Source organism: Ovis canadensis, chromosome 9, assembly GCF_042477335.2.
Source record: "Ovis canadensis isolate MfBH-ARS-UI-01 breed Bighorn chromosome 9, ARS-UI_OviCan_v2, whole genome shotgun sequence".
NCBI lineage: Eukaryota > Metazoa > Chordata > Mammalia > Artiodactyla > Bovidae > Ovis > Ovis canadensis.
This window is the reverse complement of record NC_091253.1, coordinates 53245578-53258691: the sequence shown is the minus strand read 5'-3', so window position 1 is coordinate 53258691 and position 13114 is coordinate 53245578. Positions and strand designations below refer to the sequence as shown.

The 13114-nt window shown below is 40.3% G+C and overlaps 1 protein-coding gene across 6 annotated transcripts in view; it reads left to right on the top strand.

Moving 5' to 3' along the window:
- PDE7A (phosphodiesterase 7A) overlaps positions 1-13114 on the top strand; it is a 192073-nt gene that overhangs the window by 90458 nt on the left and 88501 nt on the right. The window lies entirely within an intron of this gene.

Genomic DNA, 13114 nt, shown 5'->3' with positions numbered 1-13114 from the left:
ATGTAAATGTTTTATTGCTTCCGTAGATGTGCTGTGGTACACTTAAGTTTGTTTTCACTTGGGGTAAGCAAGAGTACACTTTCTGATATGTTTTTGTATATTTTCATTTCCTCTTTTGTGACATTTCCTTTGCTTCGGTTCAGTTCAGTCACTCAGTAGTGTCCGACTCTTTGTGACCCCATAGACTGCAGCACACCAGGCTTCCCTGTCCATCACCAGCTCCTGGAGCATGCTGAAACTCACGTCCATTGAGTCGGTGATGCCATCCAACCATCTCATCCTTTGTTGTCCCCTTCTCCTTCTGCCTTCAATCTTTCCCAGCATCAGGGTCTTTTCAGATAAGTCAGCGCTTCATATCAGGTGGCCAAAGTATCGGAGTTTCAGCTTCAACATCAGTTCTTCCAGTGAACACCCAGGACTGATCTCCTTTAGTATGGACTGGTTGGATCTCCTTGCAGTCCAAGGGACTCTCAAGAGTCTTCTCCAACACCACAGTTCAAAAGCATCAATTCTTTGGCTTTCAGCTTTCTTTATAGTCCAACTCTCACATCCATACATGACTACTGGGAAAACCGTAGCTTTGATTAGATGGACCTTTGTTGGCAAAGTAATGTCTCTGCTTTTTAATATGCTGTCTAGGTTTGTCATAGCTTTCTTCCAAGGAGGAAGCATCTTTTAATTTCATGGCTGCAGTCACCATCTGCAGTGATTTTGGAACCCAAAAAAATAAAGTCCCTCCTTTGCATATCCTGTGCTTATTTATGGCTGCTGTTTTCTACCTAATAGATGGTAAAGGTGCAGTGTGTCAAATGTTAGCATAGCTGCAAGGCTCTTCACAAGCCTGAGTTCAGAAGCCATTGGGGAGGATGGTGGAGGGGGAGAGGAGGGTCGTATAGTTAGTGGTGAACCAGGGAGTGACTCTGTTTCTGAGACTTTCTTCCTGCCCACTAGGCACTCCTTTGGTAGGAACCTTCGTTTCATTGTTCTGTTTGCAGAAAGGGTTCATAATTTGATTTAAATTCAGTGCTCCCATGTTTGGACTTTTACTTCAAAAAAAACGTGTGTGTGTGTATATATATATATTTATACTACAAATATCTGCTCACACATAATGTAAATTTATAGTGTATTTGGACTGTAGTTTTGATTGAGGATTAGGATGTTGAAATGGCTGGTTTATACGTTGTTATTAGGAGCATGTGTTGTCTGTGGGATGTGAGAGGTTGAGAGGTTTTAGACCTTTGTCCAGATTTTGTGGCTTTGTTGCATTGCCTAGAGTTCTGTCAGTTGTATATACTGGATGCTCAAAAGTTCCTTTTTGAACACGGAAGCCCTGCTAGAGGTAAAATATTACGCCCTTTTCAGGAGTTAGGAAGATGAGGGAGTTAGGAAGACTAGGGGGCTCACTTTAGGTGGAAACAGGGAGGGGCGTGTGCCATCCATTCTTTTTGAAGAAGTTTGATAAGACTTCTGCTAACACTTCCTTCCCTCCTCCCTCCCTCCTTCCCTTCATTCTTTTCAAAAAGGGTTAGAGCAGTTTTAGAGAATTGAATTCTTTTCTGAGGATGGATACAGAGACGAGCTCGGAAGAGAAGACCTGAAGAAAGGGAAATAGACAAAGTTTAGCTTGACTTAATTTTTGTCTAGGATCATTAATAGTTACAGAGACCCTAGGAAATTTTAGATGATAAAGAACCCTTACTGCATGCAGGTACTCTTAATGAATTTAATTTTTTTTTTTTTGTCTGTGCTATAGACTATGTATCACATTTGCTGTGTTTCTGTAAAATCTTTCTAATTTTTTTAGAAATCTCTTGACTCATTATCTTTTCTTCACTCAGTATCTTTAGTCAAAGTTTTCTGGACCTTCTTACATTCCCTTTGACCACTCCAGAAAACTTCAACAATTAATTTTTATTCTTCTAATTTAAAAAAAAACCTCAAAACCTATTTTATTATGGCTACACATTGTTCATATTTTATCATTTGAATTGAGAGAAAATTGAATGTTTATTCTCTTCCACATTTAAATGGTCTGTCCTTGCCTGAAATTAAGGTAAATTTTTACGTCGTTGACAAATACACCTTTCAAAAGATTATTCATAAATCAATGATACTTTTATATGGTTGCATTCGGGTATAAATGTTCATGTGACCAGGATATGGGGAAAGGAATAAAAATTATGTTTGTAGATGAGCCTTCTAAGCATGCAGGCAGGAAGCCTTCTGAAGGGACTGGTGCCACTGGTCTTGGGATGGATGTGAATCTCTCCTGCTTCTGGTTTTGAATGGGAGTTTAGGATTCTTGCTCCATGCCTCCACCTGCTGGTAGGGATTGATGCTTTGTTTTCAGAAGATGACTAGAGGGAGAAGGCAAGGACAAAGGCAGGGAGGGCATAGTTCGGGAAAGAAAAATTGTTAACCAGATGACTAAATTTTGGCCAAATCTACTCTATTTTTCGGAGTTTTGAGTAGACCAAACTGGCTCAAGACCATGTAAAGTACTCAGCAAACAACACTTAATAAAGAGGCAGTAATCTCTCTTTAATATTAATTATAATTATTTGTTTTCACTTATTGAGTACCTCTTATGTGCCAGATACTATAATTGATGTTTTTAATCTTAATAAAAGATTACTTTATGAGATAATTGGCACTACTCCCATTTTTACTGAGGAGTGAGTAAAAACTGAGCTTAGAGACGTTAAATCCCATTTTTACCAAGGAGTACATAAACTGAGTTTAGTACTTGGACTTGCCTTGCCTGAAGCATCAGGCGAGATGTTGGAGAAGAGCCTTTTATGTTCCAGAGTCTTACTTTCAAACTGGTCTGCCTCATTGGTGAAGGCGAGTGGAATATAGTTAGACTTCTAGGTTTATGGGTTATAGATTTTGTTGATTCACAGATCTGGATAAAGAAAACATTTGATGATTTGAGACAATTATTTGAAATGATAACCTTCACTATGGTCTTCTCAACTCATATCTGAAATATTTTGTCCTAGACGCCATGTTCTAGGGGGACAAGATTTAGCCAAGTCATACAATGAAGACAGTGACTAGGGTGGTGAGGTGATTTGAAGCTGTATTGTTTGATACGTGACGGAGGAAATGGAAGACATTTAGTCTGGAGAAGAAAAGATTCAGGAAGGGCTGGGAATGGAGATGAGTAGTGGCTGTTGAGATGTGATGGAGCATTGCTATCTTCTAGTATTTGAATGATTGCCATGTGAATGAGAAGAAAAGGATTAATATAGATTTTGCTTTGGTTGTATGTTCTCAATTGCAATGCCTTTTTCTTACTTTGTGAGGTCAGTTGTTAATATGCAGGAGGAGACCCAAGCTTAAAGTTGTCTCTTGTCCAAGGCAACACAGCCAGGTATTGAAAGTAAATTCACCTCTGGGTCATTCTGACCCTTAAAGCCCATGCATGTTACCTCAGAGGGTAGATAAGGACCAATAGATAGAAACAATAGAAATAGAAAGGGAGCTCTTATATTTAACCATACTAGTAATAAAAGACAGAGAAGGCGATGGCACCCCACTCCAGTACTCTTGCCTGGAAAACCCATGGATGGAGGAGCCTGGAAGGCTGCAGTCCATGGGATCGAGAAGAGTCGGAGATGACTGAGCGACCTCACTTTCACTTTTCACTTTCATGCATTGGAGAAGGAAATGGCAACCCACTCCAGTATTCTTGCCTGGAGAATCCCAGGGACAGGGGAGCCTAGTGGGCTGCCGTCTATGGGGTCGCACAGAATCAGACACGACTGAAGCAACTTAGCAGCAGCAGCAGCAGTAATAAAAGAAATGCTTGTTAAAAGAATGATACTGATTTTTGTTTTCATATTGACAACTTTTTAAAAAGTAGGTGTATAGCTTGAAGATTGTACTCATGCAAGCTGCTAGTAGGAGTCTAAATCATTTTAAGTTTTCTGAAAAGTAATTTGACAATTGAGTAAAATTAATACTGTTGCCTGATAATTTCCTTTTGGGAATCTGTACTGAGCAAATAACTAGAAATTTAGATAAAGATTAATGATCTTCAGGGGTATTCATCATGTATTTATCACTGAAAAATTAAAAACCTAATTTAGAATTTGTTATAGTATTTCTTCTTCTGAGTATACGATGTTTTTTACATTGTGTGACTACTAAAGTGCATTGAATTTAAAGTATATACAGTATAGTTTACAAGTGGCTACATAAATTTTAGTGTTTCCTGTTATTTCTGTATTATGTACCTACTTAAATACTTGGAAGAATTTGAAGATTATTTAATTGCATGAAAAATTGCTTATAGCAACATTAAGCTAGCAAACAAAACCTCAGCATTTAAAAAAATTTTTATGTTTAAAAATAAATCACAAAACATAAACATTCACACACATTGCATGCTTGCAAAAGAGGCCTGGGGGCGGGGGGTGTGGAGCCAGTATATATCCAAAAATGCTAATTGAAGCTATCTTTGGATGGTGAAATTATAAGTAACTTAACTTTTTGTTTAGAAGTTTATGTAATTTTACATGTTCTTTTAGCATGCGTCTCCTTTTTTAAAATTTATTTTTAATTGAAGGATAGTTGCTTTACAATATTGTGTTGGTTTCTGCCATACATCAACATGTATCAGCCATTTAATTTTAATTTTTCACTCAGTCGTGTCCGACTCTTTGCGACCCCGTGGACTGTAGCCCACCAGGCTCCTCCATCCATGGGATTTTCCAGGCAAGAATACTGCAGTGGGTTGCCATTTCCTTCTCCAGGGGATCTTCCCGACCCAGGGATCAAACCCAGGTCTCCTGCATTGGAGGCAGATGCTTTAACCTCTGAGCCACAGCCATGGGTGTGTTTATGTCCCCTCCCTCTTGAACCTCCCTTCCACCTCCTATCTGGTCCCACCCCATCTAGGTCATCACAGAGCACAGGTTTGAAGTCCCTGCATCATAAATATCTCCTTTTTAACTACAGTAATCCTAGAAGAAGTTAAATAAGTTGTATTTGGGCTGGATCTATGATCGAGATGTCCAGAGAAGAACACTTCATGAACACTGCCTCCTGAGATTATAAATTCCCAAAAGATACTTGGATGAAGTTCTTGTTTGGGGTTTGACTCTTCTGGTTCCCGCCGACTTCATGATTCTGTGATTCTTTGGTAACTCAGTTGTGTGATTGACAGGTGTATAGCTCTCTAGTAATGCTAAAGTGGTTTCACTCTCCACGGAAGGTGTTGGGAGGTGTTGGGAAGTACATTTAAGTATAGTTATTGTTTTAAAGAAGAGCTATTTGATGACACCCTGTGAAGAGATTTTGAGAGAAGGAAATGGCAACCCACTCCAGTGTTCCTGCCTGGAGAATCCCAGGGACGGCGGAGCCTGGTGGGCTGCTCTCTATGCGGTCGCACAGAGTCGGATATGACTTAGCAGCAGCAGCAGCAGCAGCAGCAGTGGTGGAGGGAATAGAAAGTGAGGGGGAGTTAGATCCTAGGAACTGATTTGATTTGAGAGATAAAAACAAAAACTTTGCACCTTTTAAATTTGGGAGACCAAGTAGTTAGATCATGAGGCTAGTAACAAAAATACAAAAGAAGAGGCAGATTTTGTTTTTCTTATTTTCCTCTTTTGTGTGTGTGTGTGGAGGCCTGGGCAAGGGTGGTAGAGTGCATTTTATGTTCACATTAAATATGTCAAGTTCAAGTGTCTGGGGAGCCATCCAGGTGAGGATGTCCAATAGGCAGTATCTTAGGATGAAGGTTAAGACTAACAGCATATTTTGACTTTTACCACAAGGGTTTTCAACATTTTTTTGCTCACATCCCTTTGAAAAACTTGAAAAATACAAAAGACTGGCACCCTTTTTACTCATCTAGAACTTTTCTTCTAAGTGTCAGTATTTGTAAATGATGTAAATTTTGGTGTATTACTTAAACCGCGGTATGAGCAAGCTCTTAATTTCAAGTCAGAATTTTTATATTCCTTATTTTTCTCTTTAACCTCATTTCTATTTGGTTGTTTCTGCTTATTCTTAAAATGCTTTCAAATATGAAAGAATAATTATCAGTCACCGTATACTTTTCTATAGCAAAAGCAAATCCGTTCATTAATTTAACAGATGGAAATAGAAAATATTTTAGCAGTGTCACCATTTTTTCTGAGTTCTATGCAAAAACGATTATAATTTAAAACATTTGAAATTTTCTGTGTGTGTAAGGCTATGTCAAATTTATTTCGGCTTGAGTTGTTGATACAATGATAGCTAGTAGACATTCAAAATAACATGTTACTTATGAAATTTATAAGTATTAAATAGTAAAAATTTATGGGAAATGCATTTTATTTTAATAATTTTATTAATAGATTTTATCTATTTATAAATATTATTAGAAAAGATGAGGTTCTCCATTTTCTTCTTTCTTACTTTAATAGTGGAAATATTGAGAAGTCTTGTTTATGGGCTTAGCAAATGGACTTGATCCTCTTTCCATTTTCATGATAGTAGGAGCTGGTGACCCCAAGACTTGAAAAAAAAATTGATACACAGTCCAAAAGTGATTAACTTTTTCAACATGAATGCTTTAAACTCTCCTTTGGGGTCCTCAGCTGTCGTCAGGCCCCAGCCACACGGGAAGTTTTAGGAAGTGTTAAGTTACCTCTGGTAGAAGAGGAGAGATGAAATGGAAGAGGAGAGACGAAATGGGAGAGGAGGTAAATGAAAAGTGGCAGAATGGTTCTAGAACGTTGTACATTTGGAAGCTGAGAACCTAGAAATCGATTCCCTTGAAACTCTCCATGCCTAGGTGCTCCTCAGGATGTGTGTGCATGACCCAGTGTGTTAGCCACCGTTTACTGTATTTCACCACATTACCTTGTTGCCGTATTTTACTGTTCTCCATAGGAATACACAGGCTAATAATTTATTATATCGATAGGTTAGTCAGAAACAAGTTACTGGCATATAGTAGGTATTCAACATGGTTTATTAAAATGGAATTATAGTGCTGGTTTGATGTATGGAGGAATGCGCTACATTGTTAATGGAAAAATGAAGTGAGTTTGGAGGCAGATAGTCTACAAAAAACATGTTGCCTGTTTCAGAGCTGAGAAGGTAAGCTTTCTGCTATAATATTTATGACCTGGAGTCATAGAACATCAAAGTGAGAGGAGTCTGGGTGAGTCAGCCCCCCAGCATCTAGCTGAGAAACTGGAACCAAGGGGGTTAAGGACATGCTGGGCAATGTGAAATCTCTTCAGCTGAACACCCTGAGTTTGGCTACTCCATTTTTGCTTGAACACATTTGGAATGAGAAGACTATTGCTCTTTAAGGCAATCCATTGCAGTGTTGAAAAGTGTGACGGGTTGAATAGAGTCCACCAGAAATTCATGTCTATGTGAAAACTTAGAACGTGACCTTATTTGGAATGAGGATCTTTGTAAATGCAGTCAAGATGAAGTCATACAGGTTCAGGCAGACTAGAGTCTAAGAAGAGGCAAGGACCCAGAGAGCCTCTGACACACAAGAAAGCAAGCCATGAAGAGTGAGCAGAGACTGGACTCATGGCAGCTATGGGCCAGGAACTCCAGTGCTGGCCAGGCCACATGGGAAGCCACTACAGTGCTGGGAGGATTCCTCCCTCAAGCCTTCGTTTATTCAGAGGAGCACAGCCCTGCCCACACCTTGATTTAGGATTGCTAGCCTGCAGACTGAGAGTAAATATCTGTTGTTGTAAGCCACCATGTTGGTGGTCCTTTGTTACAGCAGCCCTAGGAAACTAATACACACAGCTTTGAATGTTTTAAAATGTGTTTGTTCCTTCTTGCAATTGTCAGGAGTTTATGGAGCACTTTTACTCTGCCAGGCACTTGGCTTGGTTTATCAAAGATAAATAAGACATGCTTCCTGCCTCCATTCTTAGAGTTTGTCCATCAGGAAAGACAGCTGTGTAAGGACATGATTGCAGTACTTGATTAAGATTGTGTGTGAAGTTCAGTGGTGGCACAGTGAAGCTGGGAGAACCAAGGAAGGTTTGACAAGAGACCTTTATGCTTGCTTAGAAAGAAAGAGCTGAGACTCCACCTGTGTGGGAATTCTGCTCGATTCTGCCACTGCGAGTGCTGTCACTCCTACTAGTTCAAGGTACGTAGTATCCTGTTGCTAGAATTCTCTCTGGCCAGATCTGTCAAAAATTTTTATTTGGCTGCTCCACACAGCTTGCAGGATCTCTGTTCCCTGACCAGGGATTAAACCCAGGTCTCCACAGTGAAAGCATCGAATCCCAACCACTAGGGGACATCTCGAAGTAATTTAAAAATGCAACCAGATCATGCTACTCTGCTGAAAAATCCCTCTTTCATGGTTCTTGTCACAATGAAAATAAAATCCAAACTCCTTTTCATCATACAGCCCCATGGGATCTAATCCCTCCTAACCTGTCTTGTTTGCTTATGCAGTGGTCTTCTTGCTGTCTGTGAACATTGTCAGGTTTCTTCCCATCTTTGACCTTGCACCTGCTCTGCCCCCAGACCCAAGGTCTTCTGTGCCTCTTCATCCTTCAAGTCTCAGCTCAGCCTTTGCAGAGGAGCCTTCCCTGACCACCCTATTTTAAAAGCACCCCTCCCCCATCTGTCTTATTACCTTGTTTTATTTATGGCACAGACCCACTAATTGGATTTGTCTATTTCTGTCTGGCTTCCACCCTGCCCTTACTCTCCATCCCTGCCACCACAGAAGGTGTGGTCAGGAAGCATGAACCTTGTTCACACTATTCCCTGCTGTGTCCTTCCTATACAACACATAGGAAGTGTTCACTACGGAAGAAGGGAGACAAACTTCCTCTGTCAGAGTCATGCTCGTCATGTCACATCGTGCGTCACCACAACCCTCTCTGGGATGAATCCCAAACCATATTCTTATATTGACAATTTCGTTTTATAGTCCGAGACTTTTCCCTCCCCCGCCCCCCAAAGTTCACACTTCATTTTTATACCCTTTCTGAGCTGCCCTCTGTGGTATTGGAGCTATCTTAATCTCTGAGATTACATAATCTTTTTAAAGGATGCGTTGAGATTTAGAAAAATTACCCAGAGTAGGAAAGCTGTAAACAGTGTTTCTAGGATTTGGATTTAGATCTCTTTCTGAGAGTGCCTTTCTGATTGTGCTTCTGAGTTTTTTTCGGTGAGTGGGAAGGAAAAACCCAGAATTAAAATAGGAGCCCTGTCCATTTGGACTGGGAATAGCAAACACATTATAAGAGAGAGTTGGGTGATACTTGGTAAGAGAAATTCCAAAAAGTCATTTGAATTTTTTTTGGACCAAGGTTAATACACACTTGTTATAAAGAAAATAAGCATTGTCCATAGTCTACCATCCAGAGATAACTGCTATTAACATTTTAGACATTTTTATCCCGTGTTTTTCTGTGCAGAAATAAAAGAATGTGCTATACACAGCTTTCTCCACATTTGGGGTTTCCTTAGGTTGGTTTTTCTAGAACTGGGATTACTGGTTCAAAGAGTGTAAACACTTGAATACAATTTTTATTTCCACATTGCTTTTCTAAAGCAACCATTTCAGTACTCTGGAGACTGACCAAAGGCCAATTGCATGAAACTTTGGAAGGTGTAATGCCGTTAAACTTGGAGTGAGAAAAATGAAAATCTGTGGCATTCTTGATTGGAGCTCTTCCCATTTCACCCCACTGTGTCCTGGCTTGCTTGAACAAGCAAGGTTCTGCCAGCAGGAAGCAGGGCATACAGACTTCAGCTTGAAGAGGGTCAGCTCTTTGGAGTGATGGGTGATGTGCAGTGACGTCTTCTGTGGATGTGGATTTTCAGAGGTGTAGGGGAGGGCCAGTGGTGAGCTCAAAGAACCTGGAACTGCAGTGCCATTTGGGGTAAACATGTTGCTAGATAAGGCGGAGCATAAACCTGGGAAAGACCTGAGAAGATCCTGAAGTTACATGCATGCACCTGGGAGATGTGAAAGGGTCCTGAGGAAAGGAAACCTGGGGCAAACTGGAACACAGACTGAACATCACATACGCTCCCCTACCCATGCATGTACCTGTCAGCAGAGGAGGGAACCTCACTGGCTTGAGTTGAGCATAACCTCTGTCCTGTCACAGGCTGACCACGAAGTTACACAAAGCTGCAAGCCCTGGGAAGTCAGGCTTGAAAATAAAAAGATCTATTTAAAACAAGACTGAGCAGAGACATCAGTGATGCCATACCTGGGGGAGGCCGAGTTCACATATTTAGCCCAGGCATGATACCAGACAGAAAAGTAAAAAACAGCAACAATACCTGTAAGGTGAAAAGAATCAGAGTCCAGAGTTGCTACATTATATAAAATCCCAAGGCTTAGCAATAACAAAATTACAAGCCATGGGAGAAAACAGAAGGTGTAACTAGTGCATAAGTGGGGAAAAAAATAGCCCCCAAAATTGTGTCTGAATGTTCCCAAATGTTAGATTTAGTAGACTTCAACTATTGTAACTATGTTAAAAGAACCAAAGGAAACTGTATTTAAATAATTAAAGAAAAATATGACAATAGTAAATCAACAAATGGAGATTCTCCAACAAATGGAGTGTAAAAATTATTTTAAAAAGAAACAGAAAAACCCAAAAGAAGCCTCTCCTTGATATGATGTCAAGACCTATAACCTGAGTCCAATCATGAGAAAACAGACTGAAACTTGGGATCATGGTACATGAGCACCCGACTGGTACTCTTGAAAACTGTCAAGGTCATGAGAAACAAAAGTTATTACAGATTGGAGGAGACTAAGGAGACGTAATGGCTAAATGCAGTATGGTGTTCTGCATTAGATCCTGTAAGAAAAAAGACAGTTGAGGGAAAACTGATGAAATCTGAGTGAAGTCTAGAGTTTTGAATCCATGTTACTTTTTTTTGATAAGTATTGTGATTATGTAAGATAGTAACTTTAGGAGAAGCTAGGTGAAGCATATACAGGAACTCTCTGTACTGTCTTTGCAACTTCTTTGCGAATAAATGTAGATGTATTCCAAAGTGAAACGTTGAAATGGAAATTCTAGACTTGAAGACTACAATATCCGAAATGAAAAATTCACCAGAGGGGCTCAGCAGCAGTTTTGGGATGCTAGTAAAAAGAGTCAATGAATTTGAAGACAGACTAACAGATAGGATTCAGTCTGAAAAAGAGAAAAATGTACAGACCTTAGACTCAAGCATAAAACATATGTGTAATGGTAATCTCAGAAGGAGAAAGGTGCAGAAAACAGCATTTTGGGAAACTTCCCAAATTTGATGAGCTTTACACATCCAGGAGCTCAGTGAATCTTGGGATAAATACAGAGAGACCTGTGCCTAGATGCAGCATAGACAACCTGTTGAAAGACAACAAGGAAACCGTGAGAGCAGGAAGACAAAAAGAATTCAGTTACCATCAGTGGCTGCCTTCTCCTCAAACTCTGGAGGCAGTGGGGTGACATGCCTGAAGGGCTGGAAGAAGAAAATCTGCCTGTGAACAATTCTACATTTAGCAAAGCTATCATTCAGAAATGAGGGTGAAATAAATATGTTCCTATGCAAAGACTGAGAGAAATTTGTAGCAAGCAGACTGGCCTTAAAAGAAATATGAGAAGTTCTTAAGGTTGTCAGGAAGTGACACCAGATGGTAAATCAGATCCACAGGATAAGATGAAGACACTGGAAATCTAAATATGAAGGTTAATATAAAAACTTTAAATACATTTTCCCCATTTCTTAACTTTTAAAGAAGGCATTAGATTAGATCTAAAAACAAGCTTAGTGTCTGTAACATTTCATCCCCCAACCCCAGCTCCACCACGTTATAATTCATTCATGCTCAGTTCAGTTGCTCAGTCATGTCTGTCTCTGCGACCCCATGGACTGCAGCACAGCAGGCTTCCCTGTCCATTACCAGCTCCCGGAGTTTACTCAAACTCATGTCCATTGAGTCGGTGATGCCATCAAACCATCTCCTCCCTCTGCTGTTCCCCTTCTCCTCCCGCCTTTAATCTTTCCCAGGATCAGGGTCTTTTCAAATGAGTCAGTTCTTCGCATCATGTGGCCAAAGTATTGGAGTTTCAGCTTTAGCATCAGTCCTTCCAATGCATATTCAGGACTGACTTCCTTTAGGATGGACTGGTTGGATCTCCTTGCAGTCCAAGGGACTCTCAAGAGTCTTCTCCAACACCACAGTTCAAAAGCATCAGTTCTTGGGTGCTCAGCTTTCTTTATAGTCCAACTCTTAACATCCATACATGACTACTGGAAAAACTATGGCTTTGACTAGATGGACCTTTGTTGACAAAATAATGTCTCTACTTTTTAATATGCTGTCTAGGTCGGTCATAGCTTCCCTTCCAAGGAGCAAGCATCTTTTAATTTCATGGCTGCAATCACCAACTGCAGTGATTTTGGAGCCCCCAAAAATAAAGTCTGACACTGTTTCCCCATCTATTTGCCATGAAGTGATGGGACCAGATGTCAGATTCAGTTTTCTGAATGTTGAGCTTTAAGCCAACTTTTTCACTCTCTTCTTTCACTTTCATCAAGAGACTTTTTAGTTCCTCTTCACTTTCTGCCATAAGGGTGGTGTCATATGCATATCTGAGGTTATTGATATTTCTCCCGGCAATCTTGATTCCAGCTGTACACAAATTGTTCCAAGCTGTTTGCTTTTTGGTCCTTACCATCTCAACTTTGCTGACAAAGGTCCATCTGGTCAAAGCTATGGTTTTCCCAGTAGTCATGTATGGGTGTAAGAGTTGGACTATAAAGAAAGCTGAGCACCCAAGCATTGATGCTTTTGATCTGTGGTGTTGGAGAAGACTCTTGAGAGTCCCTTGGACTGCAAGGAGATCCAACCAGTCCATCCTAAAGGAAGTCAGTCCTGAATATGCATTGGAAGGACTGATGCTTAAGCTGAAACTCCATTTCTTTGGCCACCTGATGTGAAGAACAGACTCACTGGGAAAAGACCCTGATCCTGGGAAAGATTGAGGGCAGGAAGAGAAGGGGAACAACAGAGGATAAGATGATTGGATGGCATCACTGACTCGATGGATATGAGTTTGAGCAAGCTCCAGGAGTTGGTGTTGGACAGGGAAGC